General features: G+C 43.0%; 1 long non-coding RNA gene across 2 annotated transcripts in view; it reads left to right on the forward strand.

Moving 5' to 3' along the window:
• The window catches only part of LOC140342069 (uncharacterized), a 64,988-nt gene that overhangs the window by 553 nt on the left and 48,503 nt on the right, over positions 1-15,932 (forward strand). The window lies entirely within an intron of this gene.

Genomic DNA, 15,932 nt, shown 5'->3' on the forward strand with positions numbered 1-15,932 from the left:
CTTGGTGTAAAATTGCAAACCTCTTTACTGTGATTTTCAAAAAAAACATGTAGAAGGGCTTATTGGGAATCCATGAGAGCAGGGTGGTTTCCCAATCGCATGGACCATATTTTATCCTAAACGAGCCAATATTTTAGGTCCACTTGGCCCTTATCTGTGAAGATTGGATCTAATTTTTCAAAGCTTTTTCAGATGGGACAAGATAGAGTATCACGGGGGAACAGCAAACCTGAAATGGATTTCTTAAAAACCTTTCCTATTATTTGGAAAATGTTTTAAATGCTGGACTAGATTAATTCCAGGTTTGCTGGATTAAATAGGTTCACCCATGATAGTCTATCTTTTCCAGTCTTGGAGAGCTTTGATAAATCAGGTCCCTTGTGTCAGGGTGTGTTTAGAGAATGTGTCCTACAGTGGTTCTTTTGGCCCGGGGTGCATGCTGTTAGGAATTTTTGTTAGACCTGCCCCACGTGTCAGATTTCAGCTCCAAAGCCCCACTTCCGCAACCCATTGGTGCCATTGCCAGTAATTGAGGTATCGTTTGAGCGAATTGCATAGGACTTGGTAGGGCTGGTATTTATGTCTGCTAGGGGCCATCAACACACACTGTTACTTTTGTGAACACCTATTCAAAATGTAGCTTCTGCTGTATGGGAGCAGCAAAAAGGTTGATACCTGGTCAGTTGCATTTAGGAATGCATTAATGATTACCAAGTTTCATTGCTTTGTGTATTTTATTTGCTTAGGGTTTAGCTTCAATGCAAGATAATAAGCCAGGAATACTGTCAACCTGTTAATCTTATTTTATGACACTGCCCTCACATAAGCTGCCTTTCATAAGTACTACTGCATACAGGGAAGCTCCTAGCTGAATGGATCATTACCCCCTATACTTTATTTTATATTGTATTATCTGAGTTGTATTACAATTGAATGAGAAAGGTCATTTGGTTCATTGATAGTAATGTGCAGTGAGAATATCAAACTCATGCCATTGGGACCTGTTTCTTTCTTTATCCTGGCTCAGTCGCTGGAAAGACATGGTGTGTTGAAAGCTAAACAATCAAGAAAAGGTTGTGTAGAGATATTCCAAAATTTTTTAAAATTTCTATCTGCCAGTGTAACCAGTGATGCTTGCCCCTTTCGCATCACTATAATATAGAGCTGCTATAGCTTCATGTTGAGCAAACATGCCTAGCATCATTCATAAATGAGCAGCATTTCAACAGAATCTAACGCCTATGTGTAGTGAATTATGTCTCAGTCTTACAGAGAGTATCTAGCAAACAAAAAAAATGTTTAGAACAATATAAAAATGGCTGCTATTTTTAGCTTTCATTTATATAACTTTCGGCTTCTGAATTCAGCATATCAGCCCTGTTGATCAGTAACATAGCACAGACTGCAATCAGCAGTATAACACTGAATCATATATATCTAATACTAACAATACCGAAAAGATTTATATTGTGATAAGGAAGCAGCAGGTAAAGCATTCCACACAGCGGCAAAAACTGCATGTGCAAAATTGATGGTGCATAGAAATGGGCATCAGCAATGGGCAGGATATAGTTACATAGTTAGGTTGAAAAGAGACATAAATCCATCAAGTTCAACCACTAGGGAAATAAACATATTCCAGATAAAAACCCTATAGACATAGTTGATCCAGAGAAAGGCAAAAATCCCTATAAACTATGGTATGATTTTCTCCAAGAGGATGACATTCTCTCATACTAAAATAAATATAGAGAGGTGACAGAGGCGTTTGTTGGCAAAAAAAGTTTGAGAGATATTTACTAAAATATTAGATTACAGTCATACATGTTATTCATTCATAACATTCACATAATGGCCAGAAGGTGGCACTAGACATTATGTTCCAATTTACATTTAATGCTTGGGGCTTAATGCTTGCCCTAGATCCTAGGTATACATATGGAAATCAAGTTTAGGAGATCCCCGTTCATATATTGATATCAGTTCCCCAAAATGGGAGTTGCAGCCATCTAGTTTCTAATACCCCCGTCGCGTTTCGCCTAGGCTTCCTCAGGGGTATTGTTGGCTTGCTTAATAAATAATGCAGCAATTATTCAGGGGGTGGCCCAGGGCTCCCATACACCCAGCATGCTTTGGTAAGGGTATGAATGGAGGCTAAATAGGTTTTAGTGTCAATAACCACTGTTTCTCTGGTCTGACAGTTTAGGACAAAAGGTTTGCTGCAGAGCTCTTGTATTCTCATTCTCCACAGAATCCATACAGCTGCATCACACCTCTTATCTGCTTGCAGATGTTCAGCCATTCGTACTCACCTCCTGGCTTCTTCTGCTGTGTCTCTTCTCCACACTGCTCAAGTCTCTTCCCATGTGTTTTTCCTGCGCTGTCCATACCTAGATCTCTCGCAATGAACATGTGATTGGAGATCATTTTTTGCCACTGCTGCAACCAATATTAGTTTGCCTCCTCCAGCTGTTGTCAGTTCTACTTGGGGGTTGGATTGTAATGTTGACAGTTGACTGGGTGGTTCCTGCTGATAGGAGGCATGAAAAGCCACAACTCTGAAGAAAGATTAGCTAAACTGAATGTATTCCTCTTTGAATTTCAGGGGGGGAACACATTAGGATCACTCTAAATATATAAATGGTGCAAAGTGACTTACTTTTAAATGATTGCATAACACAACAGGTGCTCTTTGCATCTAGGGGTAAAGGGGTTAACCACAGCAAATGGAAAAGCCTCTTCACAATAAGGGCAGTAAAAATGTGGAAAAAACTTCCTCAAAATCTAACTCCAGACTGATCAGTTGATTTTAAAAAAATCTGGATTTATTTCTAAATGCACATAATATAACAAGCTAGTATCATTGTTAATGTGTTGTTGAGATTGTTAATCCAGAAAACTGGGGAAAACATATGTCCCTGTTGACTCAAATAGGACCATGCTCTATAGAATTGTGATTTCTCGTGGGGCAGCTCTGGGTGTAAAGTTCAGTATATGTAGGTTTTCAATTTATTTATTTATTTATCCATTTTTTTTCTATTGATGGAACAATAGACCTTTTTTCAACCTGACTTTGTAATGCAGATTTTTTCTTTTGGATTAGTTTTCGGAATCCTTACTGGTTCTAACTCTTCCCCTCTAAATAAAGATTTTGCTAAAGTACCACCTTAAATTAAATCATATATATATATATATATATATATATATATATATATATAAAGATCACCTCTGTCTTGCCCACTTCTCTCCTCTGCCTCTAGACAAGTTTTTTTTTAAATGTCCTGGTGAATTCCAGTGGGACGCTAATTAATTCCGTAGGCCTGCCGGAGAAGTCTTAACTCAATTAATCGGAAGTTCCTGTAGGGCCTGGGACCGTGTCCAAAGCTCGTTCATCATAGCGGAATATTCTGGAAATGGCACAGACAAGGGCAGAGAGAGAAGATGGCAGAGAGTGTGAGCGTGAGATGGCTCAATACAGGAAAGGCATGGCATGCAGACTTATTTATACCTCCATTTTATTGACCTTGTACACTGCAAGATAGATCAGACAGGAGAAATCGTATATCCAAATGCTGGAGATGAGTCATGGAGAATTGCACATCATTTAACCATGGAGGGATCATTCTAGCTTGACATGTGCATGCAGATTCATTACAGAACTAAATTCCAGATGTAAACAGGCCATTTGACAGCTGATAAGACCCACTTAGTCCTTTGAGATTGCTTTTCTCTACCTTCCTATATTAAACTGCACTTCTCTATTGAAAACCGGCCAGGTCATTGGAATTAAAAAGAAACAATAATGTATTTTCTATGTTAACTTTTTATTTTAACATTTAACTGAAGATAATATTTTACAGAATTTCCAAAATTTTATTTTTGCCACTTTTTCCTTCTCTTTATATTTTGATTTCACACTGAGCTTAGATAATGTGATTTGCATTTCCTAAATATAATGAACCTGTGAGGCAATGAGTGGCCATAGCGTATTGCCTTTTAAAGGGAAAGTGGACTTGAAATCAATATTACCCTTTTTTGTAAATGGAGGGTTGACAGTTCCTTATATCTCCCGAGGATACTATTGGTGAAATCTCTTGGCTTGCATTTCTGTCTCTGCTCAGCTGCTGTGGCCATTCTGAGGGGTTCCCCTTCTGCTTGTATTTTTATTTATTTATTTTTTCAAAAAATAAATAGTAGGAGATGAATTACACAAGGGTAGAAATAAACTCCCAAAAAGAGATTAGCAGTTTTAGCAAGCAAGGTTGGCTCAGTAGCTAACACTCTTGCCTTTGGAGCTCTAGGTCACAGGTTCTAATATCAGACACAACACTATCTGCAAGGAGTTTGTATGCTCCCCCTGTGTTAGCACTCTGGTTTCCTCCCATATCCCAAAAAACATGCAGTTAGATAAATTGGCTTTCCCTCAAATTTATCCTAAGACTGTATCATTGACATACAGTTAGGTCCATAAATATTTGGACAGAGACAAACTTTTTTCTAATTTTGGTTCTGTGCATTACCACAATTAATTTTAAAAGAAACAACTCAGATGCAGTTGAACTGCTGAAATTTCAGTTTAATTCAGTGGGTTAAACAAAAAGATTGCATAAAAAGCCTTTTATTACACAATCACTTCACTTCAACCAAACTTGCAATACTGAGATTCATGTGAGTGCACCAGTCATCTTTGTACATCACTGTACTATATGTCAGTGCTATATTTGGATGTATGTTTGTATAAGTGTATGTCATCACTAGGAAACGCATGGAGACATTTAAACCAAAATTGCTAGACATATGACTCAGACTCATGTGAGTGCACCTCTGATCTTTATGCAACACTGTAGTATATGTCAGAGCTATATTTGGTGATCACTAGGAAATGCATAGAGACATTTCAACCAAGCTTGCTATGTTCCACCATCACTCAAAAATGCATAGAGATATTAAAAACCAAATTTGCTGGACATATGACACCGTTGATCTTTGTACAGCACTGTGGTATATGGAGAAATTTCAAGCAAACTTGCTATGTTCCACCATCACTCGGAAATACATTGAGACATTTAAACCAAAATTGCTGGACATATGACTCATGTGAGTACACCACTGATCTTTGTACAGTGCTGTGGTATATGTCAGAAGTATATTTGCATGTATGTATGTATGTATTGTGACAGAGTGTCCCTAAAATGTCAGATAAAGTGGTATAAAGGCTCCAGGGAATAGAGAGTAGTTATGTGTGTGTAGGTTTTTAGGAAGAAAAAACAGGTTTTTTATGGCCCTGGATCCAGCCAAGGAAAGTGAAGATTGGGTTCCTTGGCCCAACCCTAATTTGGGGATATATTCACCTGCATTTAGGTACAAGGGGAGGAAATCATCAGATAGAGCCAGAGTGTTCCAGGCTGAGAGAGAGCCAGAGTGTTCCAGGCTGAGAGAGAGCCAGAGTGTTCCAGGGTTAGAAGGGAGCCAGTGTGTTCCAGGCTGAGAAGGGAGCCAGTGTGTTCCAGACTGAGAAGGGAGCCAGTGTGTTCTAGGCATGAGAAGGGGACAGAGCTCCAGGAAAGCCAGCAGCCAAACAATACTACAAAGCTGTGAGTTCACAGTACTGATATAGTGTTTGTGTTAGAAAGAGAGGGCATCAAGTGGGGAAGCCAGATGCCTAGCCGGTCTATTGTCTATTGTTTTGTTGTAAAGTTGTCAAGAGTGTGCTGTAACACCTGGCTAAATAAACATAACTGGAGTTATTTTGGACATTTGCTATCGGTTGCCCTTTTATCTGCCCTGCAAGCATCCCATTATGAGTAACCCCCCCTATGCTATGTCACAGTATGTATGTATGTATGTATTGCTCAGTGACAGTGTGCCTTTTGCTTATATTTTTACAGACTTTTTTTGGACTCTTAAACATTTCTGTCCTGTAATAATGCCTTCGAGAAAACATAAGGTAATTTGCCGAGTGCAATAAAAGGGAAAAAAATTAAACAACACCGTCAACAAGAAAATAACTAAAGCTTTTATTTGATTCCTTTTCCTGTATAACATAGGATTGTAATAAATAAATACCCGGGCAACAATCAGCTAGTAGCTATAAAAAAAAATACATAACAGGAATTATGAAAAAAAGTGCAAAAGAGACTAGTGACATAGCAGCTGTGTAACAGGGCGTAAATGGACAATACAATAAGACACACAATGGAGTTTGAAATGTTAGAATGCTAAACAAACTCATTGTAGTCAATGACTTAATATGACAGCTTAGTAATATACAAACATAGGACTATTAGGATAGTCTTTCATGCAAATGGCTTAGGGCTCCCATCTGTTTCATATTTTTGGACATAGTACCTTCAGCTTTTAAATTAATTTTGATTGTTTTCCTCATACATGTTCTCCTATAGCACAGTATTGTAAACCACTCTGAAATATATACTCCTTCGAGCATTGGATAACCATGGTCTACTGCCACCTACATTTTGGCACAGCACGGAGAGAAACGCAGACTTGCTACCAGACTTCCATGCTCACATGTAAGCTGCCAATCAAATGTAAGGTGCTGTTGACACAAGAAAAGGCACATTCATTAAGAAGCTGTTAAAAGTAACTTACTAGAGCAGTCTTTTACAGGTTGCAGGGAGCTATTCAATGTAGGTAGGTAATATATGATCTTTTCTTACACCATCACAGTACATATTACTTGGTTATACTTCTTTTGCCATCTTTTATGGGCAGATATCTCCACTGTTTGGTCTAGGTGCTGTAGACCTTGACATAACTAGAGGATTTTAATTTATAATTAACATTTGTTGTGTGACTTTGTGAAACCTAGCATTCTATGTTTTTAGTAATTTCATGCTTGGTGAAGCTGACTGCAACATCTTAATAGGAATACTGGACAGGTATCCAGTAGGGAAATACTGAGTGTTCAGCTAGGAAAATAATTTCATCTGTGGTATCTTCAGTTCTGATATACAGAAAACTTTTAAATACATATAATGAAATGTAATAACTGTGCCTGTTATAAAACAACTATATTTTCCAGCCTTCAGCAGGCTGATTACATCATTCTCCTGAGATGCTCCTCTTAGGCCTCAGCACAATTATTTCCCCGGAACTCACATACCACTTATTGAATTTAAACGTCATAAGGTATGTGAGGCCAAATATTGTGGGTATTGGCAGCATATTCCTCTGTTTTACCTGAGGATGAGATTAAAGGATTTGGAAACCTAATAAAAAGTAATCTGAAGGGGGGCGCCAGGGCACAGCGGCTGAGGGAAGACAGCTTTTAGCTTAGCTCTGAGGCTCTGCCGGGTATTTACCTGCCTATTGAACAGATACTGACTTCTTTTTACCTCAAACTTATTTGACATATCGCGGACACCAACGGGAACCCATCTCTATAGAAATGCAGCAACCTCCTGTGCTCAATAAGCTAATACATTGGTTGCCTCAGACCTCAGCAGCTGTATCTCTCATCTAAGATTGCGTCTGTCACCAGAGAACGTTCCCTTTCACCTCACGACCCATTAGAAAACCAGGATGCTTCGGAAGCAGAACCCAGCCTCTCTTTAGCTTGTTCTTTAGATTTCCCAATCAGACTTACTGTCTAAAATCGACTCGTAGAGCTCTAACGGGATGTTCTCCTAAGGGTCCTCCCAGAGACATTTTGGTTAAACTGCTATACTACCGCTCCAAAGAAAGGCTTCTTCAGGCAGCTAGTGACAAAAGCTCCTGTCATCCATTCATATTTCAGGGTCACGAATATCAGATATTTAGTGACTTATATACTACCAGCATCTCAAAAAGAAGAGCAATGGAACCAAACTTAGATATTCTCATTCATCACCACATACCTTTCATTTTACTTTCTCATATCAAGGAAAGCAATTTTCTGCACCCACACCTGAGGAGGCCTCTTATCTTCTGAACTCCCTGGGTCTTCAAAAATCATCTCAACAGTCTCCAACTACCCCCAGAGAAGAAATCCCTTATGAACACCCACCATGTTTCTAGACCATCAAATCCTAGAGCTCGAAAGATCACCTCCGAATAATTTCTCATCAAACTTGTTTCTTCATGGTGCTGAAAATAGGACGCAATTTTTCATTGTAAGGATAAAATGTTATCTTTCTGACATTCTTCTATTATCAATTTCCTCACCTACACATCTTTCTTCTGTTTAACCCTTACAGCTTTTTCAGTAGAGCACCTGATATTAGACCATAAATGAAAAATTTGGATAACAATCTCAATATATCCTGACTGGATATTACCCTTGGAATATCATAAAAAAATAAAAAGTACATCCCTTCACAGTCCCCCTGCTTGGTAATATAAAAACTATAGAACTATTACCACACAACTCAAACACATCTTCCTAAGACCTTGCTCTCCACAAAAAAAAGGGGGGGATGGAGGGAGGATAATGTATAATATATAGTAACACTAGTATTTTGTCTTCTCCCCAGCCCCCCCCCCCCAGGGGAGAATGCTATGCCAGCCTCGACCATCCCAGCGATTACTGTTGCAGCGCTGTACTATGTATTCTTGGATAGACAAACTCTATCCAAGAATACAGGGCACTACAGGTGATGAATGGGGTCAAGTTCCCATTCATCACTTGCAGTGCCCGGACATTATAGTAGAGCTGCAGAGGTAATCTGCAGTTCAGTTTCCCATGTGACGTCACGTGGGAAACGGAACTGCAAATTACTTCTGCAGTTCCACTACGATCTCTGCGCATTACAGGTGGTGAATGGGGACAAGTCCCCATTCATCACTTGTAGTGCCCAGACATTGTAGTCTGTGGCCCTGCAGTTTCTGTCACGGTGCACCTGACAACTGACAGTTGGTCGAGCAAGCATGGAGTGGGAAGATATATTTCCTCTACAGCTCACTGGGTAACTTTGGTGGCAGCAGGGGAAGATGCAGCTGCAGCAAGGCCTGCATACCTACCTCTGCCCAGAGCACATCGTCATGCATTCTCCTCCTCAACCTCCACTTCCACCTCCTCCTTTGACTCTTGTGCCTCAACCTCTTCCTCCAGGGACACTTTGCCGTGGAGACCCAGCACCTCCTACTCGACAGCATCTGTTCACCGCCAGCAACAACCTGCAGTTTGCTATTTCAGTGCACAATTCAGACGTTGCCACGCAGTCCTGAGGTTGCGAAGCCTGGATTCTCTCAGCCAAACGGGCGCAGCCATTCTTAGTGCCTTGCAGGAGGACATATGGCTAACTCCAGACAGACTCCAGCCAGGCAATGTTGTGTGTGACAACGGGGCCAATCTGCTGGCAGCTCTGCATTGTGGGAAACTCACACACGTACCTTGCCTGGCTCACGTCATGAACCTGATAGTATAGCGCTTCCTTAGGAATTACCCAGGCCTCCAGCCGCTGTTGCTGTAGGCAAGAAATTTGTCAGCGCATTTCCGCTGATCGTACACAGCCAGTGCCAGATTGGTGGATTTACAGCGAAATCTCAACCTGCCAGTGCACCGGTTAATTTGTGATGTGGCCACAGGTTGGAATTCCAGGTTTTACATGCTGCACCGGCTGGCTGAACAACAGAAAGTGGTGGTGGATTGCGTGGCAGAGTCTGTTTGTTTCAGACGTATACCTACAGTACCTTTCTTCAGCCCTGCCGAGTGGCTGCAAATTGAGGACTTGTGCACTGCATTGTCACCTTTTGTAGAGGCGACCAGGATGATCAGCAGGGATCAGGCAGACATGCGTACCTACTAGGCATAGTGCACCACAATTCCAGGAAGAGGAGGAGGTGGAAGAGGATGAGGAGGATATTGCAGGCATGGGGGAAAGGGGAGGAAGGGGCAGAGGAGCATATTGAGGGTACATGGCATCCATCCACCCAAACACAAGGCGGCATGTTCCGAGGATGGCAAGACCAGGTGGAGGAGGAGGACGACCCTGTGCTATTGTTTGACCCACAGGAGGGTGGGTTCAGAATTACCTCAGCTGTGGGAACTTTGAGCCACATGACAGCCTTAATGCAGGAGTGCATAGCCAAAGATCCGCGCATACAACACATAAAAACAAAGAATGACGACTATTGGATTGCTACATTACTGGATCNATGTTACAAGCCTGAGATACAACAACTCATCTTGCCCCAATACAGGGGACCTAAAATGCAGCACTACCAAGAAGTTCTTGTAAGGGACTTATGCTCAGCCTTTCTGGCTGCCACCAGCAGCAACAGCAGCAGCAGGGATCCCTTAGGCAGTTCCACCAGCCACGGGAGCCAAACAACTACCTTAAGCGGCATGGGTAGAGGTCGTCTAAGCCAAACTTTGCAGGCTTTTTTTCAGCGGAAGCAAGCTGCCAGTCGTGCAGCAAATGCCAATGACACTCAGCAGCGCTACTCAGTCATGGTGCAGAATACCTGAGCTCTGCATGGGACATCATCAAACTGCAAAGCCAGGACCCACTGGGCTACTGGGCATCCAAGCTTGAGCAGTGGCAGGAGCTGGTAGAACATGCCATTCAGATCCTTGCTTTCCCAGCCGCAAGTGTGTTATCTGAAAGAGCATTCAGTGCAGCTGGGGGTGTAGTGAGTGACAAGCGGATTCGGCTCTCCGCAGAAAATGTCGACCAAATCACATTTATTAAAGTGAATGATCGACAATGACTTCAACACCCCCTCTGCAGAGTGAACTGATTAGTCGTCAACTGCTTCCTGCTGACACCTTAATGGGAAGAGCACGTTCACAGCCTTCTGCATCTCCTTCTACTCCTCCCCCTCGTGGCCCTCTACCTCTACTCTCTGAGGCCTATACCTTGCAATGTAGCTGTGTAACTGGCTATTTTTTTGACGAAGCACCTCCCTCAAGGCCCTCTGCCTCTATCAATTTTTAGGCCTATATCACTTGTAACAGGGCTGTGATTCATAATTAAATATTTGTATTTTTTTGTAGAGAAATACAGAAATTTTTCTGTCCTTTTGGATAGATAGTAAGTGCTATCAAAAATAAATATCTGTATTTTTTTTACAGAAATAGGAAATTTTTCAGGCTTTTTTGATAGATAGCAAGTGGTATCATAATAAAATATATATTTTTTTACAGAAATACAGAGGTTTTTCTGGGTTTTTTGATAGCAAGTAGGATCAGAATGAAATACCTGTATTTTTAGAGAGAAAAACAGAAATTTTCAAGACTTTTTTGATAGATAGCAAGTGGTATCAGAATTAAATATCTGTATTTTTTGGAGAGAAATACAGAAATTTTTTTGGCTTTTTTGATAGATAGCAAGTGGTATCAGAATGAAATAGCTGTATTTTTTTTACAGAAATACAGACATTTTTTCTGTTGATTTTGATAGATTGCAAGTGGTATCATAATTAAATATCTGCATTTTTTGGAGAGAAATACAGAACATTTTATGGCTTTTTTGATAGATAGCAAGTAGTATCAGAATTAAATATCTGTATTTTTTTTTAGAAATACAGAAACTTTTCTGTTTATTTTGATAGATTGCAATTTGTACCATTATTAGATATCTGTATTTTTTAAAGAGAAATACAGAAATTTTTATGGCTTTCTTGATATATAGCTGTCACAGATCAGCAGCACTGCTGATCTGGTACTTGTTGTCCTCCTGATAGTGTCTGATTAGCAGCAGCTGTTCCCACCTTGCTCTAGCTGCTCTGCTGGCTCTGGACTTAGGGGCGTTGCCGAGCCATTTCTGCTAATTGATTCTCACCTGTCCTCCTAGTCCCCACCTAGCTAGCCTGTCAGTCTCCCTATATATGCTGGGCTCAGTCAGACACCTATTGCCTCAGCAATAGATGTTACCACCTGAGGTTCCTGTGAGAATTCAGTTTCCAGTCCTGGTTTCCTGTTCCTGACCTTGGCTTGTCCTGACTGTGCCTGTTCTCTGCCTCCCCTGACCCGGTCCTGTTTTCGGTTTTTGAATCTGCCTGACGACTTTGTACTTCGCCTTCAGTTATCTCCAGCGGTCAGCTGCTACCTGCACGGGTGCGTCTGAGGGGTGCAACCTGGATGCCATTCGCAGCAAAACCCAACACCCCTTGCGGGGTGCTCTGGTGAACACCAGGCGGTACCTTAGACTCTGCGCCTCTGGTATCACCTTGGCTAAACATGCTGGTAGCACAGAGGGTCCACCTCCTGTTCAATTGTCTTGTTCGTGACAGTTTGCTGAGCCCTTGGAACCCGCTGACATTCCTCTGCCCAGCTCTGTGCAAGCCCTGGACCGACAAATTGAACAAAAGGAGGCTCAAACAAAACAAGTTGTACAGGTGCTACAGCATTTATCAACTCGCCTTCAGCAACTCCAGACCTCCCTGCAAGGCAGCGTTGCTTCCCCTCCCCTCTCAGCACTTGCTGCTGCTGCTCCAGCTAATATTCCACCTGCAGCCAAACTTAAGATGAACCTACCTGATCGCTTCCCTGGGGACCGGAAGCACTTTTCCAATTTAAAAAAATTCTTGCCTACTGTATTTTCGCCTGCATCCATTTTCCTCAGGCTCTGAGAAACAGCGAGTAGGTCTGGTCATATCCTTATTGCAAGGCGATCCTCAGTCTTGTGCCTTCAGTCTACCTCCAGGAAATCCAGCTCTAGCTTCTGTGGATGCTTTTTTCGATGCACTGGGTCTGCTTTATGATGACCCAGATTGAGCCGTTTCTGCTGAATCTGCCCTTCGTGCCTTGTGCCAGGGACAATGGTCCGCAGGGGAGTACTGCGTTGAATTTCGCAGGTGGTCTGCAGATTCACAGTGAAACGACCCTGCTCTCCGTTCCCAATTTCAGCTAGGCCTAGCTGAGAAGAATAAAGACACCCTGGTACACTGCCCTTCACCTGAGAGCCTGGATGCTGCCATGCAGCTAGCTATCAGAATTGACCCCGCTAATCTCCCTTCTGGTGGCCAAATCATCTGAGTCTACCAGATCTTCTCCAGAAGCCATGGAGACCAATCGATCAAAACTCCCGGTATCGGAGCGTACATGTCGCCGCGTGCAACACCTGTGTCTGTACTGTGGAAGTGAGGAACATTACAGAAATCACTGTCCTCTCAGGCGCCCAAAACCTCTGACCTAGGGAATGGCAGGGAGGATTCCCTAGGTCCATTGTTTCGTACTCCCTCTTCCAAGACTACATTTACAGTGCAGCTGTTCTTCCCTGTCCAGACTGTTTGGGCCGAGGCTTATCTGGATTCTGGAGCCACCGCCAATTTCATGGACCATAGTTTCACTTTCAAGCATCAGATTCCACTGGTAGCTCTGGATAACCCAATCCCTATTTCCGTAGTCAATGGTACAGTCATTCCTGAGCCCACCTATTTCAAAACCAGGCCCCTTTCTCTCCGGGTGGGTGTGCTCCATTTTGAAACTCTGGAGTTCCTAGTAATGCCCCAGCTAGTGAACCAACTCCTTTTGGGTATGCCCTGGCTTCATCAACACTCTCCAGTAATAGGCTGGGTTTCTGGAGACATTCTGTTCTGCAGCTCTAACTGCCTTCACAGCTGCCTGCAGAGAACTGCACCCGCATGGACTGTCTGCCTGACTGAGACTGCACCGTTGCTTGGCCTTCCTGACTCCTATCAAGATTTTAATTACGTTTTCTCCAAACAAAAAGCAGAGAGCCTGCCACCCCATCGTCCTTATGATTGATCTCCTGGTACTACGCCTCCTCGTGGCCGAGTTTATCCCCTGTCCAGGCCCGATCCCGAGCTGTCCAAGCCTTCGAGGTCTTGAAGCAGGCCTTCAAAGCGGGTTCTGTTTTGTTGCATCCCGACCCTATGAAGCCCTTTTTTCTGGAAGTTGATGCTTCTGCTGTAGGGGTATGAGCTGTTCTCTCCCAACAGGGGTCCTCCAGCAAATTACGTTCGTGTGGTTTCTTCTCGAGGAAGTTTTCGCCCATAGAAAGGAATTACACTGTTGGGGATCGAGAACTCTTGGCCGTGAAGCTGGCATTGGAGGAGTGGCGTCACCTTCTAGAGGGAGCACTCTTTCCGATTACCATTTATACTGATCACAAGAACCTCCTGTACCTCCAGCCAGCCCAAAGACTTAATCCACAGAAAGCTCGCTGGGCCTTATTCTTTTGTAGGTTCAATTTTACACTCACTTTCCACCCTGGCTCTAAGAATACTAAAGCTGATGTCCTGTCTCGTTCTTTTGACGCTGAAGATACAGAGAAGGAACCTGCACACATTATAGAACCTTCCAGAATTCTCCTGGCGGCTCCAGTACATTTGAAGGACATTCCTCCTGGGAAGCAATTTGTAAATAAGTCCCTCCTTTCCCGTATTCTCACATGGGGGCACAATTCCAAGGTTGCTGGCCACCAAGGGCTACAAAAGATCTCTGAGTTCATTTCACCCCAGTATTGGTGGCCAACTCTAATGCAAGATATAAAAGATTTTATTGCTTACTGTTCCAAGTGTGCAGAAAGTAAAGTCCCTAAAAGATTACCTTCTGGTCCCCTCCTTCCTCTGCCAGTACCCAAATGCCCTTGGACTCATATCATGGACTTCGTCACTGACCTACCCTTATTGAATGGCTGTACCGTTGTTTGGGTTGTAGTAGATCGATTTGCTAAGATGGCTCATTTCATTCCTTTGAAAGGACTTATTTCAGCTCCAGTGTTGGCCAAAACTTTCCTTCAGGAAGTATTCCGTCTACATGGTCTCCCCTCTAGTATTGTCTCAGATCGAGGGGTACAGTTCACATCTCGGTTCTGGAGGGCCCTGTGTCACCTACTGGAGATTCAGCTGGATTTCTCCTCGGCTTACCATCCACAATCCAGTGGCCAGACGGAAGAGTCAATCATTGCCTGGAGCAATTTCTCCGTTTCTATGTATCTGCCAAGCAGGATAATTGGAGTAAGTTACTCCCTTGGCCTGAATTCACTCATAATAGTCGGGTCAGGGAGTCTATGAGTTTCAGCTCTTTCTTCATGACTAATGGGTGTCACCCCAGCGTACCTCCACCTATTCCGTCTGGTTCTGAGGTCCCAGCCGCAGCAGAAGTCTGAGCCAGCTTCCAAAAAGTCTGGGAGGACAAACAGAAGACATTACACAAAGCCTCTCTTCGCCACAAGAAGTGGGCTGATAAAAAGAGAAGCCCTGCCCCCAGATTTATGCCGGGAGATAAGGTCTGGTTATCCACAAAACACCTGCATCTATGGATCCTATACTTTAAACTTGCCCCCCCCGTTTTATTGGTCCTTTCCCTGTTTTATCCCAGGTCAATCAGGTGACTTACAAGTTGCGTCTGCCCACCAGTCTTCGGATTCCCAACTCCTTTAATGTGTCTCTTTTCAAACCCCTGATCCTCAACCGCTATTCCCGCAAATACCCTCCTCCTGCTCCTGTTCAGGTGGGCTCTGAAGAGGAAGTTGAAGTCGAGTCCATCATTGACTCCAGATTGGTTTGGGGCAAATTACAATATTTGGTTCATTGGAGAGGCTATGGTCCGGAGGAACGTTCTTGGCTATCTCACACTGACCTTCATGCCCCTCTGCTGGTGAAGGACTTTTATAAACAATTTCCTAAGAAACCCAGGGGATCTTTTTTCAGGAGGGGCCCTAAGAGGGGGGGGGGTACTGTCACAGATCAGCAGCACTGCTGATCTGGTACTTGTTGTCCTCCTGATAGTGTCTGATCAGCAGCAGCTGTTTCCATCTTGCTCTAGCATATTTGCTGGCTCTGGACTTAGGTATTTAGCTATTTCTGCTAATTGATTCTCACCTGTCCTCCTAGTCCCCGCCCAGCTAGCCTGCCAGTCTCGCTACCGTGTTTCCCCGATGATAATCAAATAAGACAGCCCCCTCTTTTTAGGTAAAAATGAAAAATAAGCCCCCCCCACAAATAAGCCACCCACCGATTACTTACCAGAATCGCGTGGTGCGGTGGGTGACTCCGTGTGTGGTTCCTCCGTGTGGTTCCTC

Source organism: Pyxicephalus adspersus, chromosome 12 (assembly GCF_032062135.1).
Source record: "Pyxicephalus adspersus chromosome 12, UCB_Pads_2.0, whole genome shotgun sequence".
NCBI classification, from domain to species: Eukaryota; Metazoa; Chordata; class Amphibia; order Anura; family Pyxicephalidae; genus Pyxicephalus; species Pyxicephalus adspersus.